The sequence below is a fragment of the Ipomoea triloba genome, chromosome 4 (assembly GCF_003576645.1).
Source record: "Ipomoea triloba cultivar NCNSP0323 chromosome 4, ASM357664v1".
Lineage (NCBI taxonomy): Eukaryota > Viridiplantae > Streptophyta > Magnoliopsida > Solanales > Convolvulaceae > Ipomoea > Ipomoea triloba.
The window spans coordinates 1488577-1497943 of NC_044919.1; positions in this window are offsets into that span (position 1 = coordinate 1488577).

Consider the following 9367-nt stretch of genomic DNA (forward strand, 5'->3'; position numbering starts at 1 on the left):
AAAAAAAAAAAAAAAAAAAAAAAAAAGCTAAAAGCAAACTGCCACCAATAAATTAAAGACAAAAAATGGAATTAAGTCTAATTTAAATTATTTTATTTTACTCTGGAATAGTGATTGGGATTTTTTCGAGATTAAAAAAATTGGAAAAATAAAAATAGGAAAACACTCCGTTACTCCGTATGTTACGGAAATGTTGGGGATTTGACTTTGATTTCAGCCGTCTGATCAGTTTTTGTGAGGTGATGTGGAAGGTTTTGCTAGGTTGGTAGGCAGTTAGTAGAAGCTTTGCCGTTAGATTGTTCATCGTTCGGTGGGTTGTACTTGTCGTACGTACTATTCAATGTTGGATGACTATATATATAAATATAGTATATACAATTTACTCATTTTTTAATGAGAAATGTTATAATAAATAATAAGGACAGTTTGTTGGGACATCCTATATAAGTAAGAAAGATGCCTATTTTTAGGGATGAAGAAAATATCATGTTTATCCAAAATATTAGAATTAATTTTACAAATTGAAACAGATTCGGACTATCTCAATCATATTTAATGGGTATTTTATCTTTTAATATGGTATATTATGTATATATAAATGCGCAAATTATACTGTGGACCGCGGTCCATAATAGATTGTGGACCGCGACATTAAAACGACGTCGTTTTGATTAATAAAAAAAGCGGTATCTATTCGGCGCAATTGCAGTATCAGTTCAACACAACTGCACTATCAGTTTAGCAAAACTGCAGTTCCAGATGAATGAAACGATCTCTGTTCCACGCAACTGCAATATCAGTTCAACACAACTACAATATCAGCCATGACATTGTGGACCATGGTCCACGGTACAACAACTGATATAAATGCGTGTGTACATACTACAAAGATGATTAGGTGAGAATGCGTGTTTAGATATGCACTGTTCAAATTTATAGCATAAATCTTATAATATGTAAATTAAATTAATTTATTCTCATATCATACATCACTCGTCTCTAATGATATTAATTTTGATATTATCCACTCTAACGAATTGTTGAAATAAGTACTTCCTTTCCAAAAAAAACGTGGCTAGTCACAAGTGGATATAATAGTCACAATTCACTACCAATTTATTGCGATCTCTTCTGTAGCTATATATGTCAACCAACAATGATATATATATATAGAGTAATATAGTAGTTCAATTGTGGACAGTGATTCCCGTGTATTTGATGCAAATTCACTAGTATGTATGTAAAAATGCATAACATAGTGTTTAGAAATGCACCACAATGAAATTCACCAATACATTACAAAATACAGCTCAAAAAAAATGCACCACACCGTACTGCACGTAATGGTGCATTTTCAAACCCTTTATAGTGTATTATGCATACCTAATGATGAGTGACCGCACAGTCACACGTGAATTACTGTCCGCACGGAACCTAACAGTATATATATATTATAAAGAAACTTGTTGCTGTGATCATCTCCGTACAGAACTAAAACACAGCCCCGTACGGGGTATCTTAGGACAGAAATTGATGATGAATTAAGTACAGTTCGGCAGAAAATCTTAATCTCGAATGATCAATTATTATTATTATTGATTAAAATTAAAAAGTTGACCGTAATTCAGGAAACGGTCGAAACGGACGATGACGATTGTTATCCTTTAAAGCAAGTTTGGTCTTTGGATTAGTTGAGCATTATGCCTATCTTTATTTGGGAAAAGATACTCCGTAACACCCTTTTGTAAAGTGGGTGTAATAAACAAGAAAATTATTTGCTTTTATTTATATTACTAGTATTTTGTACGCGCGATGCGCGAAAACTTATGCCCAATATTAAAATATTAATAAATAAAAATAATTAAAATGTATAATTCAAATTATATATACACAAATAATATATGTATTTTATACACACATATATGATTTACCATTCATAGAAATTTAATTAAAATATAATCATCCATTAAATAGAAATTAATAATTTAAATAAAATGACAATTAAATAATAGGAAAAAGATATGATAGATATAGGTGTAGGGTAATAATGATGGAGTTAAAACTAACGGTGTTATAAAGGTGTAGGGGTAGTTTTGTATAACAAGAATGTAGTAGGGACAATTTTGTCTAATAACATTGAAGTGTACAACATTTAAAGTAAAATGTACACATTTATTAGCATCTAAAAAGATGGACATAAATCAAGGATATAATCTTGATTGAGACTTATTATGTTTTTAGATTATAATATTAAATAGGAAAATGATAACGTTTTGCTAGCTTTTAATCTTAAAGCAATCACATCAGGCATGGTTGCCAAAGACCTTGTCGTCTAGTGACACCCGGTGTCCCGGTTTACACTCTCACATGGATGATGGGAGTGGGTTCGAGCCTCAGTGCTTTAGTAGGTTGAGAAAGTAGCTATGAACAAAAAAAAAAAATCAGGACTAGTTAGTATCATTATGTTAATTTTAGTATATCATGGCTAGCAAAGCAAACTTGGTGAAATTCAACCCGATGCAAATATAATTAGTCTCAATATGTGACATTAGTTCGCTTTTAATTTTAAAGCAATCACATAAGATGAGCAAGTCTCAGTATATGGATCCTAGTATACTATGACTAACTGAGTAAACATAGTTAGATCCAACCCAAGTAGTCATAGCATATCCCGAAAGAAGAAATTTGGTCATATTTTTACCCAACACGTACAAACATAATTAATCTCGATACGTGAACTGATTATCTATTAATTGGCAACATGACACATACCAAAATAGTTCTCAACTCAAAAGTGAAATCTTGTTTATAAAAAAAATATATTAACAAGCAAAGAAGATTACAGAAATCAAATCAAAGATTACAAAGAATCTAATCTTTATGGATTATGTTTCCGAAAAAGCCAAATCATTGCATAAGATGTCGTATAATCGTTTTAAAGAAGGCTTAATCATCAAATTTTGACAAAATTTATCCTGTTCAAAGGTACGAAAAGACGAATCTCTGCAGCATCTAAAGTGTTGCCGCCATTATGTTCGTTAAAATTTATTATATGTTTTATAAGACTCTCAAACGAGGATGAAAAAGCAAATCAGATGAATTTGAAACCTAAATCAAATGAATTATGTGTGCACTGTGCTTGTAACCTAGGACTTCAACAAGGTGTCATATGTATGCCATGTGTATTTCTCATTACACCAACTATTTTGACTTGAAAAAGCCTAAATTGCAAACTTTGTACTAAAATGTTTTTTTTCTTAAACAATACTTTAAATTGTGTCCTAACACGTTTTTTCGAAGGCCGGTTTTTGGTCTGTGCATATATAATGCCCAACAGCACAGAGTCTCAATTTTAGAGGGTCCAATATCTATGTTGACGTAAATGCTTACGAAATTAAAAAAATGCAATTAAGCCATATTCTTTCGCGCTTCTTTCTATCTTGCTCAAAACTAATCAGTTTTTTTTCTCCATATATATACTTGTGGAGGTTCATATTTTCCACTCCCTATATATTTAGCACATAATATATACTTTGTAAAATGTAGATTTGTACTCTATTTATCAACATAAAATTTTAATTGTGACATAACTTATTATTTGATTGATATCATGATTCATGATCAAATCACTGTATACACGTAATATTTGAAGTACATTAAAAAAACATACGTAAGAGAAGTACATAATATAAATGTGCATCCTTCAATAATTCTACCATAGCCAACTCCTCCCAACTACCGTGTCTTTTAAAGGTCAAACAAATAAAGATTAATAATAGTAGTAGTTGAAAGTTATAATCTATTGTTGAGGATGAATATAAAAATAACAAATTTACCTATTTTTATTTTTATCTTAGTTTAACTTAAACGTATATTTTTTGACACAAATTTTCTCCGTCAAGATGCATTAGAACCTGACATATCAAGAGTAATCATGCATGTTGGTACCGGATAGAATCTCAAAGGGTGAAACTAACTTAACTACTTCATAGGTGGGCGAACGCGAAACCTTTAAACTGAAATTCAAGAGGCCTACAACATCTTATCAACACCCCAAGGGTGATTAAACATATATTTGAATACAAAATTTTAAGGAAATAAAATATTTTGGATTCAGTTTTTATATATTATCTATATTTTTCATGCAGTAGTGCACCATTAGGTATGTATAAATGCACCACAAAATATTAGGAAATGCACCATTTGGTGTGGTGCATTTTTGTGATGTGCATGTGGTGTATTTTTGTCGTGTGTGATGTATTGTGTACATTTTAATCTGGTGCATTTTTGAATATTATATGGTGAATTTATACATATCTAATGGTGTAATCTGCACGACTATACGGAAAGTTCTGTCCGCATTTGAACTAGTATATATACGTGTAATTAATAAACGTATATTCTCATTGATACGGAGTAATATAAATAAATGTTGAGCGTAGCATTTCACTATCTGATTTCAGTATTTTTTTTATTTTTTTTTGAAAACATCTGATTTCAGTATAATCCAAGAAAATTGATCTGCTCCGTAGTCCGTACGGTACCAAAATTTTGTCATTTCACTGAAAATAAAATTATATTAAAAACCCCATAAAAACACAAATTAATTGTCTTAAACAATTGTTTGAACATTGAACAACGTAATCTTACCTGGTCTGATCATCCAGAAGGAAAAAGACAACTTAATATACACTTTATTTTGTTACGTAATGCAAACATGCGTATATCTTTTCTTAATTATATTATCCCAAATATGAATAAAAAAAAAATCATTAGTACGTAATCCTTCTCATTTTATATGCCTAAGTCGATTAATGATGATTAATTTATAATTTATTAAAATTTATAAATTTAAAATTAGTATAAAAGTTTATCTAATGAAAACAACTTTTAAAAGGTATGAAAACGGTTAAATTATTAGTTTTATTTTGCAACCCCAATTATTCGGCTATTATTAGTTGTAATTTTTATTAAATAGAGAATGTTGGGGTATATGGTTATGGTCCATATATCTTTATATACCCTGATATACGTGTATGTGTCTTATGTTGTAAATTTTTGTATTTTGTATTATAAAATTATGTACCTTACGAGTATGAATTTTGTATTTGAAACAAATTAGTAATTATGTCTTATGTTATAAATTTGTGTTTTGTGTTGTGTAATTTATGCCTATGAACACAAATTATGTACCTAAATTAGATTTGAAAAATAAATAAATATATATATAACATGCATATGTGCCTTGTGTTGTGATTTTTTGTGTAGTGTGTTATGAAATTTTGTACCTTAACAATATGAATTCTATACCTTATTGTTTCGGTTCAGGGTCCATAATGTTATGTGAATCCTGGTCCATGATATAAATTTCCGTGGTTGGCCTTTTGGGATTTTTTTTTTTGGCCTTTTGGGAATTGGGGAATTTAATTAGGTGTTAGTGCAAGCGTAGCCTCTCTCACTATGGCCTCGGGTTAGAACAAATTAAAACAAATATTAGCAGGATTTGTTAGGGGACAAGCAGCAATTAAGTAATACGTTCAAATTAAAACAGCAAGTGTTCAAATATATTGAATAAATTAAAGCAGCAAGTGTTGTAGTGTTTTAATATGTTGAAAAGCAAGTTCGAAAGTAATATATACGGAGTAGTATATAAAAGAAACAGGTGTTAGCTAGAGAGAATGCAATATTTTAATGTTGTACTTAGTGGACCCATTATCCATAGTTGAAGATTTTTTTTAGACTCATGTTTATTTAAATTTAATTTGGTACAGAATTTTTATTTTTATTTTTATAGTAATATCGACCCTATTACAATATAGAATTTATTCAATATATTTTATTTATCTGTTATAGCTTAAAGAGTCAATAGCTCATTACCAAAATTTGATCGTGTGATTTTTTCTCAAAGAGAGATACATAAATGTTAACTGAGTATAATGTGTTTGGCATTTGATACATTGTATGATCTAATATCAAATATTTGGCGTATTAAACTCGTTGCACTAATTAATGAGTTGTCGATCTTCAATACGACCCCAAGTTCCCAACAAGAAGACATTCTAACATCTCATGTCTCTCCAATGTTTTTTTTTCTTTCGTAGGAGTCAAGATTAAGTTAATCTCGCCCCAAAATGAAGGCTAAAATGTTAAGAATTTGATTTTTATTCATATTGTTTTAGTTGAGTTCGCCGCACAATATTTTTTTTTTTTTTGTATATTTTAGCCTTTTGCTTTTTTTAGTTTACAAATTATTACGCAGAAACATGATTTACCCAATGCATATTCTTGTATAGTAATTGTGAATTTCTCTCGTCATCCAAAAATATACTCCGTATATATGTTTTAAAATATGATAAAGTTATACTTTTGTTTTCCTATATTCTGATTTTAGTATTTTTTTTCTTTTTATTTTTCTACTTTAGCATCTATTATATTATTTTCTTACCTTAAATATCTTTGCATTCCGTTAATATAAATTTTAGTAATGAAATATCTCGTTAACTATTTATTATTCTTAACTTATTCATTGATTTCTATAAGAAAGGTTTTAACTTTTAAGTTTGAACCATATCTTAATTAGAGTTGGCATAATTGTTGAATGTATACTACAAATATTTTAGTGTATTAAAAAATACAATATAAAATTTAACATATACTTTGGACAAATAATTAATCGGACTAAATACATAGCATTCAATGTTGAGCATCAAAGATTACAAATAAGAACTCCTAGTATGAGGCGGTCCATGATTTCTATTCATTGTAGGGATTCTAACCCAAAATATGTATAAATAGCCGTCCATATGTGAAAAGAGGACAACCAATATTCATCAATACAAATTATTTATTCTCACTCTATTTTTATACTCGTTATTTTAACGTTAGTATTGGTCTACCGTTTACTGCTCAAAAATCATAAAACCAACCATTCTTAGTATATGTTCTATATTTTCTCAATCTTTAAAAAAAAAAAAAAACAATTCAAAATGAAAATCAAGAAAACCTTTCATTTTAGCCCCATAATAAATAAATAAATAAATAAATGAAAGATAATCCATCTCAATCAGATTGCCATTTGGGCCAATGTGGAACTGCCCAGAAAACTTTCTCAGCCCATTGAAGATTAATCTCTATCACCTTGTACTATCATAGATATATATCACAGATCATAAGACAAAATAGCATATTTTAAGCCCATCAATTTATAATAATTGATAAGTAAACTGTCAATATAACTTAGTTTTTTTTTTTTGAAAAAAAAAAAAAAAGAAATGTGACTTAGATGTTAAATTTTTGTATGTATGGTTATAACTAGTTTCTTAAAAGAGTAGTTCATGCCATAAGGACTATCATATTTTGTTGTTTTTTTTTTTTTTTAAAGTTGATCCTATCGTGTATATATAACAACTCATAAACTATATAAGAAAGATAATTGTATTAAAAAAAATTTGTGCAATAAGTTGAATTACCCACTCGACTATTGGCTGCGCAGATCTATTCATGTTTCTATAAAAGTCCTCGTATGCATACCTATTTGTCTGCGGCTGCACTTCGCCGCCTATATTATATCGATTATATATAAAAAAAAAAATAAAAAAATAAGACTAGATGTCCTATACTTGAAGAAAGCATGCCACATTAACTTCATTCTTATCTTAAGTTATAAAGAATCTCTTTATATTTAAATATAAGATCTTATTTATTATTTTATCTTCACAATTTGAGATCAACTAATTCTGATTAGTTTGACCCACGCCCACAAAGTTTGACTCTTACTTGAAAGGAAATAAACTCTAACCTTTGACTTTATGAGTATATGAACAGTTTGCTTATCAATTGTCTAAACTGTTATGCTAATTATTGATTTTTTTTTTACTTGCATACATCGAAGTGAGAACAAAATAGCTCAAATAACTCTTGAGTGGTAATTGCTTATATCATGAACAAAAAATAACTACAAAATCTTGTCTACCGGAGCATTTGAGCATATAAACCAAATTTTGGATCCTCTAATGTAAGATTATCCTGTTTACACACTTACTCTTAAATAATAGTTCACATATTATACTTAACAAATAAATTATATATTTATACTAAGAAGATATTGTAGAGCGGATATCATTAAAATAGTGTTGGGAATAAGCTTTAATTATTTTTTGCTTGGGATACTAAGCAAAAGATTGCATACATCAATGAACAAAGACTGAAATAGGTCATATCAATTTATGATGGCATCTAATACATTTGTAGGTACAACAATTGTCACTAGGATTTGTAGACTTGGTAGGAAAATTTTGGCCAAATCTCATCAAATCTCCACTAGCCGAAGAAAATTGCATGATTTGTGCGACCAAATGTCGCGCATGTTTGTTAATGTTTGGTCTATAATTACTTTCTCTTTTAATGCAAAGAAAACGTTCAAAAAAAAAAAAAAAAACAACAACAACAACAAATCTTATTAGTTAGCAGTAACGCTATATCAATAACGTCAACAAGTTGGTTATTATTAGTTTGAGTAATTTTGTCTATTTATTATTTTGTGATGAAGAAAATTCGCAGTCACTACTTGAAATTGTGAACTAGGTAAATTTAATTCTTAAGTCTCAAAATTTTATAGTAAATAAACTCCACTATTGTGTAACACTTGAAAAGTTTTTTTTGTAATAATTTCCATTATATTTATTATTATTATCTTTTGAAAGAGAATTGAGAGATAATATATAGAAAGCATCTCAATTTTGCTAGTAAGGAACCCGAAAGAAAGCCATGGATATTACGCAGTATACAACAAAGCTTGTAAAACAGCATCTGATTGGGCGTATTTTGATTTGGGCTCAGCCCATTCCCCAAGACAACCCAGTATAGTGGAAATTGCTAAAGATAGCAAAATTATCAAAATTCCACTTGAGTAACATTTAGACAAAAGAAAGTGCAATCTTACGCAAATTATATCGTGGAATGTGGTCCACAATGCATTGTGGACCGCGCATCAAAACGATGCCGTTTTGATTAATGAAAACATACGGATGAATTCGCGCCACTCACTTTCAGTTTATATACACTGCAGTTACATTTCAACACAACTTCAGTTACATTTCAACACAACTACAATTACATTTTGATATAACAACAGTTTCATTCGATAATATAAAAACACAAATGTGAAACAGTTATTCAGTATCAGTTCGTATACACTGCAGTTACATTTCAACACAACTACAGTTACAATTCGATATAACTACAGTTTCATTTGATAATATAAAACACAAATGTGAAACTGTTATTCAGTGTCAGTTCATATACACTGCAATTACATTTCAACACAACTACAGTTACATTTCGATATAACTACAGTTTCAAACAAATG